Source organism: Alligator mississippiensis, chromosome 1 (genome assembly GCF_030867095.1).
Source record: "Alligator mississippiensis isolate rAllMis1 chromosome 1, rAllMis1, whole genome shotgun sequence".
Classification (NCBI taxonomy): domain Eukaryota; kingdom Metazoa; phylum Chordata; order Crocodylia; family Alligatoridae; genus Alligator; species Alligator mississippiensis.
The window spans coordinates 473,649,615-473,668,878 of record NC_081824.1 but is presented as its reverse complement, the minus strand read 5'-3'; the positions used below and the strand labels follow the sequence as shown (position 1 = coordinate 473,668,878).

The window sequence follows — 19,264 nt, the reverse complement described above, 5'->3', positions numbered from 1 at the left end:
GTGCATGCTTATGTGTGCATGCACAAGTCTGCATGCATGAGTGTGCTTGTAGGTTTCTGTATGCCTGTGTGTGCATGTGTATGTATCTATGTGCGTGCATGTGTCTGCGCACATCTGTGTGCATGTTTGTGCATGCGTGTGTTCTTGCATGTCTGTGTGTATATGCATGTCTGTGTGCATGTATCTGTGTGCATGTGTGTGTTCCTGCATGTGCCTGTGCGTGCATGTGTATGTGTATGTCTGTGTCAATTCATATGTACCTCTGTGTGCCTGTTCATGAGTCTGCATGTGTACATATCTGTGTTCATGTGTGTGCCTGCATGCATGTGTGCATGCATATGTGCATGTGTGTGTGCATGTGTGTATGTGTGTGCACGTGTGTTTGTGCGTGTGCTCCTCTCTGCATGTGTACATGCCTGTCTGTGCATGTGTGTCTGTGTTCATAGCAGGGAGAGTGTATTTGTGTCTGCGTGTCCATGTGCAGAGAGTGAGTGTGTAGAGTGCATGCCTGCCTGCATGTGTGCATGTGTCTATCCACGTGTGTGCGTGTGCATGCATCTGTGTTCATGGCATGGAGAGCGTGTTAATGTGTCCACGTGCAGAGCGAGTGAATAGAGTGCACACCCATCTCTGTCTCTGTGTGCATGTGTCTGTGCGTGCGTGTGCCTGCATGTATGTGTGTGTGTTCATGGCAGGGAGAATATGCTTGTGCCTGCGTGCCCATCCCCATGCCTCAGCCCAGTCTGTCTGTCCACTGCAATCTCAGGGGTGTCCCTCCTGCCGGTACTGTGAAGCCCCACTCCTACCCCTTCAGAATAAAACCCACCACGAGCCACTTTTCCTTTATTATATTTTAATATAATCTTCTTGGGTGAAAGCAAAACAAGGCTCAAGCCATTCTCCAGACTGGGGGCAGGGAACCCAGCAATGGGACAAGGACAGCCCTCACTCCTGCCTAAAACAGACCGTTCCAGTACAACCCCCTCCCTCCCATTCATATAAATTAAGTCTCTCTCTCCTGGGAAAGCAGCAGGTGTAGAAGAACAGCTCTAAAAATATAACATGTCTTGCATTAGGCCCCCAAAACACATCTTCAAAGTTCAACCACAACCATGCCTGCGGCCCTGCCCCCTCTACACGGAGGCCTTTGGGTGTGGGGGCACGTGAAGCTGTGCAGGCAGGTCTCTGAGAGGGGATGGGCAGGTCCTTGAGGAGCCTCCCCACAGCAAGGTCACTCCCGGGGCCAGTTAATGCTGACCTGGCCCGAGGCCTCCAGCACCTCCTGCTTGCAGTCAAAGGCGCCGTTGATGTGGCTGATGGACTGCTCCTCCACCACCCAGAGCTGGCAGCTGGTCTGCGTGATCAGTCGTGCATCAGGGGTCACGTTGTTCACCACTGTGAAGAGGAGACAGGAGGCAAAGCATGAGCGGGGTGGGAGGCAAAGCAGAGGCCATTTCCATACTGAAGGAGAATGGAAAGACCCCACGTTTTCCCCATCAGCCACTGCCAGGACAGGGCTGGGCAGTGAAGGGCACGACTGGGACCCAACGGGGACCCTGGCAGGAGGGCACTGCTTGTAGTATACAAACCCTCCCGTGGGACCCACGGGCCCACCCCCAGCCAAGTAACCCTTCTGCTTCCCTGCAGCCCCTTGACGGGAACCCCATCCATGCCAGCTGGAATCTGACCAATGCACCTGTTACTACCTTCCTCTGCCTGACAGATGGGACCCATGAGGCCACCCCAGCCCAGTATCGCCATCCACCCTTCAATCCGATCCATGGGCCCAGTATTCCCCCAACCCCGGCCTCCTCTGACCAGGGAGTGGACACCTCCCACCGCGCTGCTTCCACTCACCTCCATGTACGTGCTGACAGCATCACCCAAGGGATCGATTGACTCAATGCACAGATGATTTGTGGGTTCATTCTGGGGAAGTGACAGATCCCCAAAAGAAGCCAGGAGTCCTGAGCCACAGAGCCTTCCTCCCACCCCTTCCCTCCTTCCCTCAGCTAGAAACAGGACCCAGGAGTCCTCCCAAACCATGCCCCTCACTATGGCATGCTGGACAGCACTCCTTTCGAAGAGCCAGAGCAGGGCACAACCTGCAAGTCCTGGTCCTCACGCCTGCTCTGCTCTAACGCGCGTCCTTCCCAGAGCAGCGAACCCGACACAGCCCCGTTCCCATCCCCTGGGTCCATCAGGCTCCCTGCAGGTCAGCTCAGCAAACATCACACGGGCTGTCTGCCCCCCGGGTAGGAAAGAAAAGGGCCCTGAGATAAGTGGGGTGAAAGGAGCGTCCAATCCCTCCTCCTTCCCCAAAATGCCAGGATCCAACTTCCCACCCACCTCCCTCCACTAACAGCAGCTCAAGGTCCTGTGCTCCCACCCAGGGCAAGGGCAATGCGCTCCCACCCAGGGCAAGTCTCCGCTCCCCGCCCCAGCTCTCCCCTGCATGGCCAGACCCACGGCGCTCCCAGGGCCACAGCTCCAGCCTCTCCCTGACTTCTTCCTCAGTGGCCAGCCCTCACTCCTGGATTCCCAGCCTGTCTCCCCTTTGCCTCAGCCCTCACATCCTGATCAGCCCCCTGCACCCTCAGGCCCTAGCTCCTCCATACTCACCCTCTCCCCCCTGCCTGGAAGCCCCAGCCCCACACCTGACAGCCTGCAGATCTGCATGGTGAGGGCATGGCTCTCAAGGCTGAAGCGCCCCAGGCACTTGTGAGCATCCTGGTAGGGCAGGTGGATTTGTTTCGGCCACGTTCTCCTGTAAATAGGACGTGGTGATCTGGTGCAGAATGACACTAATTCTACAAGGCTGTGATGTAATGAATCTTGAAGCATTTCATTTTGAGCAAGATAACGGAGAATACCAAAGAGCGGCGGTTCCCCTACTGTAACGCACTTCTTTGATAGTAAAAGGTCTCTCTCTAAAGTACTCTATTGCTCATGTATGATAGTGGATTTACATGATTCTGCTTATACACGTTTAAATTATCACACATTTATAGCTAGACGGTGTCAGGAAAATCCTGAGCCTTACAGTAGAATAGGGTAAGTCCTACCTGGATCTTGTCCGTCATCAGGTATGAAAGGCCAGCTTCTTCCTCCTCTTCACCCTCCCCCAAATCTGAATCTCCATCATCTTCATCTTCATCTTCTTTGTACTCTCCTGGTGGACCAGCTTCTTCTTCATGTACTTCATCCTCCTCATCCCCTTCTGAAAGGCAGGTAAATTAATTCCTTACAGCTTTGCTTAAACCTCAAAGGCTTGTTTGTAAACTCATCTTAAATGAGCTTCTGAAATCTGACTCAATTCAGCTACAAAACCTTCTCCAGAAATCTTTAGAAAAAGACAGGACTAGAAGTAACATCCCTCTTTTTCCTCTTTCTATAGGAAGAGAAAACACAGAACTGAATGTGCCACAGCATCGAATATGAGTTGATGGGTACAAAAAAAAAAAAAAAAAGCTTTTGGTACCAGCAGTAACTGCTTTTATATAGTTATATCTCAGTGTAAAGATGTGTACTCACGTTTTCCTAAGTGCAGCTCTCCTTTAACCGTGCACAGCATCCATGACTACTCTCTTTGCAAGTGCATTGCCCGCCCCCCGCATTACCCAATAGGAGCAGTATGTGATACTGCCCTTCACCTGACACACGGAGCTGATTTGTGCTCCAGCACTTCCACAGTCACTTTAGTCTCAATTTTGTATTTAGTTCCTGACTGAATGGCATAACTAATGACTGCATGTTTAGAGTCATCACCCTCATCATCTTCATCTTTTGAGTTGGGGGCCTCGTTATCTTCCTGATCAAATCAATCTAGGTAGGTGATCTCCTGAAGCAGCTCAAAAATCCTTTCCCTGTAATTCTTCAGGTTTGTGATGGCACAGCTGAAGAAGTCCAGGTCTTCAAGTTTTTAAGATTTTGCTGAAAAAGAATTAAAATTGCTCACCGAGATGAAATAACTACTTGGTACGTCCAAGTACTGCACGGCTGCCTCCTAAATGTCACTGATATTGCTGGCTACCTCCCACCACCTCTTCTCCGTTGCTGTTTCCCATTGTACAGAGCTCATGTAAGACTGTGCTTACAGTCAACATCCCTTCCCCATAAGATCAGACACTCTCTCTACACTCCCTTTCAAACAGGTTTGACCCACTTTCCATCCCATTGAAATGTGTGTCTTTGCTTCTGGATGCCCCAAAAGTACATGTGTCTTCAGAAATACGATCCTATAATCACCCAGGGACATGCAAAGCTCTCCCATTCTCTGAGGCCGGCACAGCCAACTGTCCCAGCACCAATCCTGCCATGCCTGGTGCACAGACAGCTTTCCATGGCCTGAATGGGGCAGCTGTGGATGTGACGATAGAGGTAATCCTGCTTAGAGTAGATCTGGGATCTGTAGTCCATTATAGTCACGAGTCGGCCTGTGTGAGTAGGAAGCTTTGGAGCAGCCTTGGAGACCTGGCCATAGGGTATAATGGAGAAGGAATGAGATATCTACAGCTTTGTTTTTTTTGTCTGATTTGGATGACACTTGCAGGGGTGGTAGCCCCTGTTGAGAGCATGAAGTCTGCCAAGTTTCAAGATTGGTGCAGGGTTTTGGGGGAACGGCACCTCGAGCTGCTGACAGGCAAAACTCGTGCCATGGGTGACAGTGTGTGTGTTGAGGCGCAGTAGGGGTGACAGCTGCAGCGATGGTGGCCCCTGCTGCGGCCACGAGGCCTGGCAGCTGGCGAGGAGATCGATGCAGGGCTTCTGGGCTCGGGGGCCTGCACCTCTGGCTGCTGACAGGCAAAACTCGTGACATGGGTGCTCGTGCAACTGTGGCTGTTTTGAGGCATGGGACCTGGGATCACTGCAGGCCTGGCTGCTACCAGTTACCAATTAGTCGTGATTCCCTCAGGGACCAGCTCAATACACAGCACCAAGAACAATCCACCGCCCCAAGACAGACGCCGTCAGTGCACTTAACAGAAGATGAAGCCTCTTCAGACAATCTACAGGAAAACCGGTCTCAGTTCTGCGCGTCTCCATTTGATTTTGTAAGCATGAGTGCGTTGAGGCTGGCCACAACCAAAATGGATCAGGATTAAAAAGTTAAGAGAAAATGTCAAGGTGCCGTTTCATAGACACCTTGTTGTAAAAGGAAGAGGATTGGAAAAAAGAAAATAAAACCCCATAAAGGTTCGCCGTCACTGGTTTCCATGGGACTTTTGGATTCAAGTCATGCTACAGAGGCAGGGGATGGCATTTTCTGCACCACTGGAGCACCACTCCCAGCACCCAGTTCACAGAGGGAAAGAGCTACCTGGCTGTAGCTGCATGGAGGGCAGGGAGAAGAGCCCTCCTCTGCTCTCGGGCCGCGGGAGGTACAGGGGACAGACAGACCAGCCACGAGCCAATCTGGTCTCTGATGACTGAGCAGGACCCAGCAGCAATCCCCTTCTTGCCTCTAGCCATTAGGAAGGCCGGTTATGTGGTTGCGAGGGAAGGAGGGGAGGGGGCCATTGCCCCATCATGTGCTCTCTGGGCAGAGCTGAAATAACTCAGGGCCGGTGGGGGTGGGGAGGAGAAAGAAAAGAAGAATACTAATAATACCAGTAATCATCACAATAATAATCATAATAATAAAAGATCAAATCCAGAATAAACAGCCACGAACTCCAGCTAAGAAAGAGGCAAATTTTGACAAATGAGGGTTTTTATTCTTTCTGACCACCGGCTGGAGGAAATCAAAGTCAGCTACCCAGATTATGCTTTTTTTTAAATTTAAAGATGGATTTGGTACCACTACGACTTGTTTACAACCAAAGTTAAAAATAAATGAAGACCCATCATGCCAGCCATGCCAACACGGGAATGAGGCTGAAGTTGGCTGCTTATTCCCAGTTCCTTATTCCTGAGTCTCGGTTCCCCTTTCCCTTTTCAAAGCTAATCTAGACCCAATAAAAGCTTCTTATGAATGAATTACACATCCTGAAGTAAGTTTGTTCATGCCAGGCATCCATCTGACAGCCCCCCCGGCACTGTACTTAGTATCTGGGCTTGAATAAGGAATTGGCTTTGGGGCTGTGTTGCCTGCCAGCTCTGTGGTCCTGAGCGAGCCCTGGCACCCAGCTTGCTGGATTTACAAAGGACTTTTTCTATTTCCACCCCCTCCACTCACACACACACCTCATCAAACTGACAGGCAAATCTGGTAACAGCTGGGATCATGGCTGGAAATCCATCTTGGGCCACCCCACACCATCTGGGCCAGGCAAGACACTGGTCATCAATTCAGTCTGTAATCTCAGCCCAAATGCTGGGTCCTTAGTCAAGCATGTATACTTAGTACCATGGGAATGGGGGGCTGTTAGTTGGCAGCCTGGCAGGAAGAAACCACGCTCTGGTCCGGGCCAGACTGGTCAGTGGTGTCCGGGAGAGTCCCCCGGTGCCATAGAGGCATGGTGTGGGGTGGCCCAAGAAGGATTTCCATCTCTAATCCCAGCCCACGAGAAATTCCTTCTTTGAGCCTGTCTACTTGGTACAGTGGGGATGGGGGAACTGGCCCAAACAGTATTTCCAGCCATAACCCCAGCCCAAAACCAGGTCCTTATTCGGGTCCATGTACTGAGTACAGTGGGCGCAGGGGGCTGGCAGTTGGCAGCCTGGCACGCAAAAACTGCAATTTGGGCTGGGCAAGACTCTGGTTGGGGGGTGCCACAGAGGCATGGTGTGGGGTGGCCCTGTCGTCAACCCAGCCCAAAACCCAGTTCCTTATTCAAGCCCATATACTTAGGACAGTATTTGTGGGGGCTGCCAGTTCACGGCCTGGCACAGCCAAACTATATCTTCAGAGAAGAAAAACAGCCAAGGGGATGTAGCTCAGTGGTAGAGTGCATGCTTTGCATGTGTGAGGTCCTGGGTTCAATCCCCAGCATCTCCACTTTTCATGGGGCAGCAGGGCAGGCCCTACAGAGACAGGTTAGAAAGGTCTCAACCTCTTCAGCCTCCACAAGAGAAGGCTGAGAGGGGATCTGATGGCCATTTACAAACTCCCCAGGGGGGACCAGAGAGAACTGGGGGAAGCTCTGTTCCCCCCAGGCACCCCCCAGGGTTACTAGGAATAACACCCTCAAATTGTTAGACAAAAGGTTCAGGCTGGACACCAGGAAACATTACTTTACACTTAGGGCTGCCAGGCTCTGGAATAGGCTCCCAAGGGAGGTGGTGCTCTCCTACCTTGGGCCTCTTCAAGAGGAGGCTGGGCAGATATTTGGCTGGGGTGACATGATCCTGGCACCCATTCCTGCCTGAGGGAGGGAGTCAGACCTGGTGAGCTGCTTAGGTCCCTTCCACCCCCAAGTACTATGATACTATGACTCTGGTCAGAGATGACCAGGAGAGTCCCCTGGTGCAACAGGGACATGCTGTGAGGTGGCCCAAGACAGATTTCCAACCATAATCCCAGCCCAAGATCCACTTCCTTACTCAAACCCACATACTTAGTACCGTGGCTGGGGGGAGCTGTCCGTTGGCATCCTGGCAGGGCCAAACCACGAGTTGGGCCAGGCAAGCTGTGGTCAGGGATGTCCAGGGGAGTCCACTGGTACCACAGAGTGACAGCGTGGGGTGGCCCAACAAGCATTTCCATCTCTGATCGCAGCCCAAATCCCAGTTCTTTATTCAGGCCCCTGTAGTTGGTGGCGTCTGGGTGGACGATCAGCTGGCAGCCTGGCACAGCCAAACCGTTTCCTGGGACGGGCAGGACTCTGCAGAGATAACCAGGAGAGTCCCACGTGCCACAGAGGCATGGCGTGGGCTGGCCCAAGAAGGATTTCTAGCTATGATCCCAGCCCTAAATCCAGGTCCTTATGTGGGTCCATATACTCAGCACAGAAGCTGGCACGCTGTCGGTTCGCAGTCTATCACGGGCAAGCCGCGTTCTGGGTCGGGCAAGACGGGTGAGAGATGTCCAGCAGAGTCCCTGATGGCACACAGGTCTGTCATGGGGTGGCCCAAGAAGGATTTCTGGCTATAATCCCAGCCCAAAAACTAGTTCCTAACTCACACCCATATATTTAGTACAGGGGCGGGGGGTGTCAGCTGGCAGCCAGCACGGCCAAGCCGCACTTTGGGCCGGGCAACGCTGTGGTCGAGGTGCTTCGGGACAGTCCCCTGTGGTGTCAACAGGCTGTTTGGGGTGGCCCAAGAAGTATTTTGCCGCATAATCCCATCCTAATCTGACCTTTATTTAGGGCTCTGTCCTTGATGAAGAATATTATTTTGCATATTCATTAACAAATATGCAATGAAATTCTATTTCAGATGTGTAATTCATTAACAACAAGCTTTGATTGGGTCTAGATTAGCTTTGAAAAAGGAACTGGGAATAAGCAACCACCTTCAGCCTGGTGGGCGGGATGGAGGAGCCGGGGCCCCGCAGGCAGCTTTGGGCTTCTCCCTGATGAGCACCCCTGAACCTTCACTATGCACCCCCAGCCCCCAGAAAAGCAGCCAGAGATTGATTTATTTATTTTTAAAAGGATTTTTACCTCCTCAAAATCTCACCCCCAACACAACCAAGAAATGCACGGAGGGCGAATTGCAGCGGGTGACCCAGACTCAGAGTTAACTGAAGAAAAGGGGAGGGGAAAAGTCATTCACCTCTATCGAGTGCAGCAGAAAACACACCGGCTCTCAAAAACAGGAGTACTACATAGCCAGTCACAGTAATTACAATACTATATCAAGAATAATTATGACGTAGCAGTACCGCAGTAATAGCGATTAGCTGATGCCCAGCCCAGGGTTTCTAGCGCCCACGCAACTGGTTTAAAAGAAGCTGGATGTGCAGAGCGCGTTGTGCACGCCCAACGGATTTTAAAAATCATTTCATTCATGTCATGATAATAAATTTAAATATCATCTTATTTACGTCATGATGATCATGCACCGCTAGAAGGAGAAATAATTAGAATTGTAAGCAACATGAGCGTTAATTAGCACTACGTAAACGTACGGTAATTAGCGAATAGCCACGTGTAAAAGGTAGCACTAAGCATCCAGGAGGCGCGGAGAAGGCGGGTCCGCGGCTGTTGGGGGCCGGGGTGGGGAGGGAAGGAGCAGGCGGCCCCGGGGCTCCCGCATGCCGGCTCGGGGCACGTGCAGCGCCGTGTGGGCGGGCGGGCGGGCGGCTCCGCGCTGCCTCCCCGGGCGCATCTCGAGCCCCTGCCCGAGCCCGGAGCGGAGCTGCGCCTCCCCCGCCGCTGCCCCCGGCCGCAGCGCCGCGCTCCTCCGCGCCCGCACAGCGGGTCCCGCGCACCCCGCCTAGGCCACGCCCCCTGGGGCGGAGCTCAGCGCTCCTCCGCGCCCGCACAGCGGGTCCCGCGCACCCCGCCTAGGCCACGCCCCCTGGGGCGGAGCTCCGCGCTCCTCCGCGGCCGCTCCTGCACTGCGTGTCCCGCGCACGGCGCAGGCGCGCCTTCGCCCAGGCCACGCCCCCGCGCCGGCAGGGCGGGGGCGGGACCAGGGAGGGGGCGGGCGCTTAATCTTTCCATTCCGGCGTTCATTGGCTGGGAGGCGCTGCGCGGCCGGCAGCCGAGTGGGTGCGGTGGACGCCCGTCTGGGCTGAGAGCTTTTAAATACGACTGTAGCCGCCATAACGCGCCACGCGGTCGGGGAAGCTGGCGCGGGCGGGTGTTGGGGCTGCGGCCCGGCGGCTCCGGGGCCCTCGGCTCGGGGCGGGCTCAGGCCTCCAGGAGCAGAGTGACCAAGTGACTCGAGGGTCCCCCAGCCCTGCCCACAGCCGTTATGCTGAGTTTGTTATAGTCAAGAGTTGCTCTCCACTTCCATGGTTTGAAAGAGATCTCCTTGACTCCTAACCGCTCGCTCCAAAATGCGCGTGCCAGTGTACCCCCGCGCACAGGCACTGTTTTGCTTGTGCACTGCTCGGGGGAAAGCTGCTTTTAAGGGAAGGAGCCATGGCTTCAGCATACGGCCTCTAACACGAGGCATTGCTATCAATGAGGAACTTGAAGCCGTACCACGAGGCAAATCACAGATAGTACCTTACGCTCTGAGAGGGTTGATTTTTATTTATTCACTATTTTTAAGCATTTCTTTTCAAAACAGCAAGATACTCGTACAAAGACTTCTTCGTTTTAAACAAGGTTCATTTATTCAATGCACATAAAAAGTGCAAAAAAACACGATTGGTGTCAAATGGCAAAACATGCCCAAACTTATTAGTGCAAACAGTGCTGCTGCTTACTATCAACCAACATTTTAATTCTAGGCGATATTTTCGAGAGCGCCACACGCACGTCATGTTCAGCTTTCAGTTTGTTCCTCGCTTTGGTTTTTGCAAAAAGCACTGAAAACCCCGACTCGCAGAGATGGGTTGTGACAAACGGAGCTAGAACTTGGTAAGCTCGCTTGGTCCCAGTGGGATATGCCTCCCCAAGTCTGCACCAGAATCGATCCAATTTCATTGATTCAAAATCGACACAAAGGAGCCATGGCTTCAGCATACGGCCTCTACCACAAGGCAAATCACAGATAGTACCTTACACTCTGAGAGGGTTGATTTTTATTTATTTATTCACTATTTTTAAGCATTTCTTTTCAAAATGTGAACTGGAAGTTGTATCTAAACCAGACGGGCCAGAACGGCCTGTTTCCCCGCGCCGAGCTGTAGAGGAATAAAGAGCAGCCAGGAGGTTACTCCAAAGAAGGCAGCAGGGTTTGCCATGATCTGATACAAGGGTCTAGAACGGCGGTTCTGAACCTTCTTCAGTTGACGTACCCCTTGGTCTCCGAGTGAGACTTCACGTACCCCCGTTCAATGGGAAATTAATTTTTACGTCAAACTGTGTACTCGGGTATTATAAAAACAGCAAGATACTCATACAAAGACTTCTTCATTTTAAACAAGGTTAATTTATTCAATGAACTTAAAAAGTGCAAAAAAACACCACTTGGTGTCAAATGGCAAAACGTGCCCAAACTTATTAGTGCAAACAGTGCTGCTGCTTACTATCAACCAACATTTTAATTCTAGGCGACATTTTCGAGAGCGCCACATGCATGTCAATTTAACTTTTTTGTCCTCCTAGATAGTCACTTCTTCACCTTGGACTGAAATGTTCAACGAGTTTGGACTGAAATGTTCAATGAGTTTAGAATTGTGAACACATCTGCGAGGGATGGCAAACAACCCGCAAAGTTCGGACCTATGAAACACTGAAGCAGAATTAATCCATTTTCATGCAGAAACATTTCAATTAATCTCAAAGTTCAAATACTCTTGTCAGAACTTTTTGTCTGGATAACCAGCGTACTTCTGTGTGAAGCAGAAGTACAGCGTGTTCAGACCCAACCTCTTCCTTCGCACAGCGCTTTGAACATGCAGTGATTCAATGCCCTTGCTCTGATCAAGTTGGCGGCCTGGGTCTATCAAATAAGAGGGAGGAGTTTTTGATGCCAAAGCATGTTGATGAAGAATACAATGACTAGAGATCACATTTGGATTCACCTTTTTGACGAGAGCAGTAAACTCTGAATATTTCCCCAGCATAGCAGGAGCACCATCAGTACAAATAGCTCCTACAAGGTCCCAGGAAAGGCTAGAAAAAAAGAAAAATTCCCTCTTCTTCCCCAGAGAGCCAACTTCTCTTGAAAGCATTTGACTTTTTTGTCCTCCAAGATAGTCACTTCTCCACCTTGGACTGAAATGTTCAACGAGTTTGGACTGAAATGTTCAATGAGTTTAGAATTGTGAACACATCTGCGAGGGATGGCAAACAACCCGCAAAGTTCGGACCTATGAAACACTGAAGCAGAATTGATCCGTTTTCATGCAGAAACATTTCAATTCAATCTCAAAGTTCAAAAACTCTTGTCAGAACTTTTTGTCTGGATAACCAGCGTACTTCTGTGTGAAGCAGAAGTACAGTGTGTTCAGACCCAACCGCTTCCTTCACACAGCACTTTGAACATGCAGTGATTCAATGCCCTTGCTCTGATCAAGTTGACAGCCTGGATGACAACATCCAACACGTCTTTCAAATAAGAGGGAGGAGGATGCAATAACTAGAGATCACATTTGGATTCACCTTTTTGACGAGAGCGGTGAACTCTGAATATTTCCCCAACATAGCAGGAGCACCATCAGTACAAATAGCTCCTACAAGGTCCTAGGGAAGGCTGGAAAAAAGGAAAAAATTCATTCATCATAGCCATAATGTCTGCTGCCTTCGTTGTTTCTTTCAGCAGTTCACAAAAGAGAAATTTTTCTTTGACATGATTCTCATGCACATATCGAGCAAAAAACGAGAAGTTGTGCGCAATTTGAGACATCAGTTGATTCATCCAACTGCAAGCCAATTTTACCAGACTTTTCTTGACTTGCTCCACTACTTGTTCGCGTATGTCTTCTGACATGTCCTTGATTGGTGAATGGTGTTGTATAATTGACATGAATGAAACCATAATACAAATTTCGTTGGAAAAATTGCATGAGAAAAGTGCGCAAACTATTGTTGTGCATCATCCTGAATATGGGTTTTCTACTCAAAAAGAGTACCCTGAAAGAGTGTCATTTAAAACCTCTTTGTTCAATGATATAAAAATCAACCTAAATGTGAGTTTCTATGATGAAGGAACATATAAATGCAAAGAAATGCAGAGTCATTAACAACTATAACTGTAATTGTTGAACCCACTGTGAGTTTTACAAAGGAACCAACTCTGTTAATAGATGGTAAAAATTAGACAGTGGCAGCTATCTGTACAGCAGCCACTGGGAAACCCGCTGCAAATATAAGTTGGGAAAGAGATTTTGGTAAAATAGAGAATAGTTTAATTTTCTTTCCAAATAGAACGGTAACAGTTATAAGCTGATATAAGATCATTCCCACTAAATTTGCGAGGGGAAGGCGTATAACTTGTATTGTGAAACACCCAGCTTTGGACAGGGAAATAAGGTATTCTCACGTACTAGACTTCCAATATGCTCCTGAAGTGTCAATAACTGGCTATAATAGAAATTGGCTTGTTAGACAAAGAAATGTTCAACTTAAGTGCAATGCTAATTCTAACCCGCCGCCTGTAAAGTTTACCTGGGCCAGAATAGATGGACGATGGCCTAAAGGCTTACTGGTTGTAAACAATACCCTTCATTTCAATAGCTCACTAACCTACAATCATGGCGGGACTTACATTTGTGGGGTGGCAAATTCCCTTGGTCAAGGAAGCGATCAAAAAACTATTCACGTATTAGATCTCTCCACCATCACTACCATCACCATCACGATCACCCACGGTTTCGTGGTATCCTTTAACTAATAGCGTTACGGGTTTAGCATCAGCATTCACCCTAACAATAATACAGGAACGCAAGTGGGATACCATCATCGCTAGTGTAGTGGGTGGAATTATCCTTCTAATACTTGGAAGTATTTTAATTGGCATTGTCTGCTATGGGAGAAGACGGACGTTTCGCGACCAGTACTTAGTTATGAGCTGTATTCCACTGACTAATAAACGAGGGGAGTCCCAAACAGATGTTCTCCAATCAGATGATGACTAATAGTTGTTGTTATATGTTATGTTATTGTATTATATAGTTTGTTAAAAAGACCGGTCTGTAAAATTGTTTGTTTATATATATACATGTTGGTTGCTTAAGCTCCGTCAGGTCAGTGAATCCTGAAACAAAAATTCCTTATAACGTGCTCATGTGTCTAAAATTCCAGTTGTGCCGTCGGCAAGGGGGCACGTCACAACCCAATGATTTTGGTGCCTTGACACGATGGAATTTTCCCGCCACATGAGAGTCTCTTGCACAGCAAAAGTTTTCTGCTACAACAGAAAACCCCGGTGCAAGAGAGTTCCCGCCATTCGCATGCAAATTTGTGTCCCACTATTGGCCAGTTCTAAATTATTCCTACGTGGCAGCTAGCAATTGGCTTGTTAGCCGTGTAAAATGTTGTGCGACTTCTGCCCAAGTCGGAGAACTTTGAGCACGCTGCAGAGTGCCTCTAAAGATATCTGACTTGCGGCTGAGCTGATCGATAGCCTGATCACCTATCGATTCTTCTCCCCGTCGCCGAGCGCAATCCTTCGACGTACCATTTCCCTGTCGGCTTAATTTGTGGACAGATTCGCTGGCCTGAGCCTTGCCAGCTGGAGCAACTAGTGGAGTTGTTTAAGCGACCGGACCACCTGCGTCGCGGCTACTAGCGGCGTAAGTAAAGTTTTTTGCAACCAATACGCTTTGTCTGCCTCTCCATTCACCAGCCCGCCCAAACAACCAAGCAATTTGTATATCACCTCGAGTCGGTTCCGGCTGTCCGAGACATTTACCTGGGTAAATAAAGTAGTCAAACTTGCTATAAGTTGGCCCAAGTTGAGAAACTAGATTTGAAGGGTTGTTGGCTGTAACCATGTTGATCTAAGGCCGCAGGCAGACACGGTTGTTTGGGTGGAAGTCATATCTTTTATTAGAACAACTAAATTGATAGCTTAAGATATCACATCCACCCACAGAACCCTGTCTGTCTAGAGCTGAAGGCCCGTTCTGTTACAGGGGTAAAAACCTATCCCATATTGTATGCTTCGTGTGTTCACAGCTGGCATTTGTAAGGCTATTGTTTCGAGTCCACGCCATGCAGCTCTCATGCTAGAGACTCTACCTGACATGTACACCTCCTCCTGAATTTTTAAAACCCAAAGTTTCATTTTAAAAAGTCAAGGATTTCTGTGATGTCTTTTGTTTGACCAGTGCATAGTTGACAGATGTGTTGGACAAGCCTTTGGTCATCAAGGCTAAGGACAAGTTGCACATAAACCAGTATAAGTGATTGGAAACCAGTTCAGATCTGTAACACAACAGCAGTTCAGTGTACATAAACTGCTTTCAAAATGGCCAAAACTGGTTTAAGATAAACCTGGATGAATGTAATATCAGACTTAATTTATTTAGGTGAAATTGGTTTACTGAACTTCTGTCCCAGTTCCACTCCAAATTCAAACTCAACCCCCCTGCACTCCCCTACCCCCCAGGGTGAGAGGGCTAGCCTTGTGCAGGCTGTCTGCTCCAGCCAGGCAGGGAAACATGCTGTAGCTTCCCCCGGTTTCTGGCCTGAGCACTGCAGACATATGGCTGCATTTCCAGAATCAAAATGAACGTCTGTTCACGTGCTTATTGGTTCAGCCTAATCTGCGAAGGTTCAATCGATTCAGCCTTGGGGTTTTGGACAGTCTTTTCTTAGCCCAAGTGCCCTTCCTCAGGTCGCATTTTAAACCTGTCCAGTTTGGCACAGTCTGGCAGAACGCGTAGTGACCCTGCCTGGATTTCGCAGAACAGAACTCGGGCTAGGAGGGATCTCCAGAGGTGACCTAGTCCAACCCCCTGCCTGCGGCGAATCGTCCTTATCTGAGCCACCCTATGCCGATCCATAATGCAACCTCTCAGTAAAACTACCCCCAACCCTGACACCACACAAGCCTTAAGGCCCTAACTTGCCACAGGTAACACATGGGGAACGTGGCAGCCAAAGTCCTGCTTCTGCAAAATGTTGTTAATAGTCACTCGAAAGATCTTGGGTAGATCTCCATGCCCCCACAGAGGAAGGCAGCCCCCTCGCCCCCCCAGCCCATACCAATCTGACCATGGGGTCAAATTTCTTTGTGAGCCCAAATATGGAGTCGGTCTGATTGTGAGCGGAGGGGCAAGACCCTCTAACCCAGGCTTGTCCAACATACGGCCCACGGGCCGCCATGCAGCTCACCAAGTGCCTGCTATGTCTCCTTTGGCTCCGCTCCTTTGCCCCTGGCATCCGGGTCGCCTCCTGGGACCAGGCTCAGCGGGAACGGGGCGCGGCACCTGGCGCAGGCAGTCGACAGGGCAGGGTCGGGGGTCCTCGGCAGGCGGGATCCTGTGACGCGTGTCCTGGCTTGCTGCCAGATCCCGCGCTCTGGGCTCGCAGCGCTGGGGCTGTGTGTGTGGTCACCATTGTGAGCAGGGCCGTGCGGGTGAGGGGCATGCTTATAGGACGCGGCAAGCTTATGGGATGCAGAAAAACCTGCAGCATGCTTATAGGCTCGGTAATGGTACGCTGGTTAGCACTACAGATGAAAGGGACTTGGGGGTCACGTTTGACCACAAGATGAACATGAGCCTTCAGTGTGATGCTGCGGCTAGTAAAGTGAGCAAAACGCTGGCTTGCATCCACAGATGCTTCTCAAGCAAACCCCGGGACGTCATTCTCCGCTTGTACTTGGCCTTGGTGAGGCCGCAGCTGGAGTACTGCATCCAGCTTTGAGCACCACAATTCAAAAAGGATGTGGAGAAGCTTGAGAGGGTGCAGAGGAGAGCCATGCGCATGATCATAGGTCAGGAAAACAGACCTTGTGATGAGAGGCTGAGAGCCATGGGGCTCTTCAGCCTTGAAAAGTGCAGGGTCAGGGGTGATCTGGTGGCCACCTATAAATTTATCAGGGGTGCTCATCAGGATCCGGGGGGACATCTGTTCACCAGAGCGCCCCAAGGGATGACAAGATCGAACGGTCACAAACTCGGTGATCCTCCGGGGTCCCTTCCAGCCCAAATGTCTATGAAATAAACTCTATGAAATAAACCAGCAGCTCCCATGAACCTTGCAGGAGGGCTGCACAGGCAGGGTCTCTCTGGCCCAGGACAGAGGGTGTAAAGGGGTGTTTGTCTTGGGTTATAACAACTGGCTGGCTGTGGTGCTAGCTGACAGCGCTGCCCATATGGGACCCAAACCCAGTAATGGCTGGCTGCCCCAGCCATGAGACAGAGACACTGGGACTGGCACCAGGAGACAAAGGTCCTAGTCCTGCCCTGACTCCCCGTCGGCATTTGAGGTTGCACTTGGCATATGATGGCAGCACCTGCACGTGTCAGGCTGTACCTTCCACATTATGAGTATACATGATGGGTGAGGGTCCATATTGATACCACAATATTATTATATAGTAATCAAATGGTGATCTTGAACTGGTGAGTTGTTTTTAACTTCACCTGTCTCTGCCAAACTAGTTTTTCTATGACTAAAATTAATTTTGGCTCTATTAGCTACAGGGCCTATGCTACGCTCCAAAAATGTTGAGTGAGAGGAAACGAAAAATTGCTGCTGAATGTCAAGTTTTCAAAGATAGTTGGACCACTGATTTTTTTGTTACTGAACAAAACGGGAACATCCTGTGTCTGATTTGCCAAGAGAAAGTAGCTGTCTGCAAGGAGTACAACGTGAAGCACATTATTCTGCAAAACCTGCAAAGAAGTCTGACAGCCTGGTGGGTCAGATCAGACTTGATCGGGTGAACTCTCTAACACCGAGCATGAACGGGCAGCTGTCTTGTTTCAGAGCTGCGAGGCAGAAGTCTGAGGCAGAGACCAAGATCCGTTTCTTGATATCCGAGGCAATAGCTAAGAGAGGGAAACCGCTGTCTGATGGAGAATTTGTGAAAGATTGCTTGGGCATATTCACATCTGAGGTATTCCCTGATAAACAGTCAATGGTGGAGAATATCAGCCTTTCCCATCAGACGGTTGCTAGAAGAGTAGACGACATGGCATCAAACATTGAAGATTCACTGATGAAAAGACTCGGTGCATGTCAGTTTTACAGCTTGGGGGTTGGCGAAAGCACAGAGGTGAGTGATACAGCTCAACTGGCAACCTTTGCATGAGGAGTAACCAAACCATTGCATGTTGTTGAGGAACTGCTCGACTTGTGTCCAATGAAAGGCAAAACGGCAGGACAGGACATTTTCAATGAAGTCAAACGTGTCTTGTTGGAGTTCAGTCTTCCAGAGGACAAACTCTGTGGTCTAACAACGAATGGCGCCCCTGCGATGACAGGCAAGCACGATGGATCTGTCAGTTTAGTGGTCAAGTCCATGCCTCAGGATGTCATCACACATCCCTGCGTCCTTCACCAGGAACAGCTGTGTGCAAAGGCCCTGGGGATGAGACGTGATGGGAAAAGTGGTTTCTACAGTCAGTTCCATCAGGTCAAAGGGGCTTAATCATAGACATCCCAAGCATTTCTTGCGAGATAGGATCGGACCATGATGACGTTATTTACTTCTGCCAAGTTCGTTGGCTCAGCAGGGCAGCCACGCTAGCCAGATACTCGTCACTGCTTGACGAAATTAAAACCTTCATGACAAACAAAGGAAAAGATGCTGGCTTCATGGACGATGATGATGACTTGGCATCCTAGTTGACACACCAAGTATCTTCAAGATTTGAATCTAAAATGACGAGGGAAGGATCAATTTGTCAACAGACTGTATGAACACATCCAATCCTTTATTCGTAAGCTCAAATTGTTTCAGAAACAGTTGAATAAGAAGAATGTCACCCATTTCACAATACTATTAACAAGATGTGCTGAGACTGTGACCCATGACATGTATTCTGCACTGGTCGGCCGTCTGCTGGATGAATTCAAACAAAGATGTGTGGATTTCAGGGAACACAACGATGAGCTGAAGCTGTTTGCAGATCCATTTGGAGCGGATGCCACCGATGCCCCGACACGTTCCACATGGCACTAATTGACATCCCAAATAATGGTGCCTTGAAGAGAGCTTTTGCAGAACATGACCTACTGACATTTTCTAGTCACTATGTTACGTGGCACTTTTTCCCAAATCACTTGAATCATGCATTTCGGTTCATTGCACTGTTTGGCAGCACGTATTGCTGTGAGCAGCTTTTCTCAAGAATGAAGAACATAAAAGCAAAATCAAGATCACTTTTAACAGACGGACATTTACCTGGAATACTCCACATCGCCACATCAAGTGTGCCAGCAGATATTGATAACTTGTGCAAGCAAAAACAATGCCAGGTATCACTAAAGAAATCAGTGTTCATTGTAGTTTTCAGAAAGTTAATAAGAGTAGACTTGTACACGTTGTTTTTACACTGTTTCTGTACACTTACAGTGTGGGTTGGAGCATGCTTGGTTTCTTGAGACTTGACAACAGTTGTATTGCCACCTGTCTCTTTTTTTGCCTGGATAGTTCCTGTTGTAACCGAATGTCCCTAATTATGAACCTCACTGGATAGCTGTGCTGTACGCTTGTTTAAGACTGAACAATATGTTCAAGAATAGAGCATGAACGATTCATAGATTCATAGATGTTAGGGTCGGAAGAGACCTCAATAGATGATCGAGTCCGACCCCCTGCATAAGCAGGAAAGAGTGCTGGGTCTAGATGACCCCAG

At 49.4% G+C, this 19,264-nt stretch overlaps 1 long non-coding RNA gene and 1 other non-coding gene across 2 annotated transcripts; one reads left to right on the top strand and one right to left on the bottom strand.

Moving 5' to 3' along the window:
* Positions 1 to 836: 836 nt before the first annotated feature.
* On the bottom strand, positions 837 to 9,284 carry LOC132248738 (uncharacterized). The gene is made up of 3 exons (XR_009460091.1): positions 9,017 to 9,284; positions 3,066 to 3,220; positions 837 to 1,395 (listed from the first exon to the last, which is right to left on the bottom strand). It is a non-coding gene; the product is annotated as an uncharacterized LOC132248738 (long non-coding RNA).
* Positions 6,869 to 6,940, top strand: TRNAA-UGC (transfer RNA alanine (anticodon UGC)). The gene has a single exon. It is a non-coding gene; the product is annotated as a tRNA-Ala (tRNA).
* Positions 9,285 to 19,264: the final 9,980 nt, after the last annotated feature.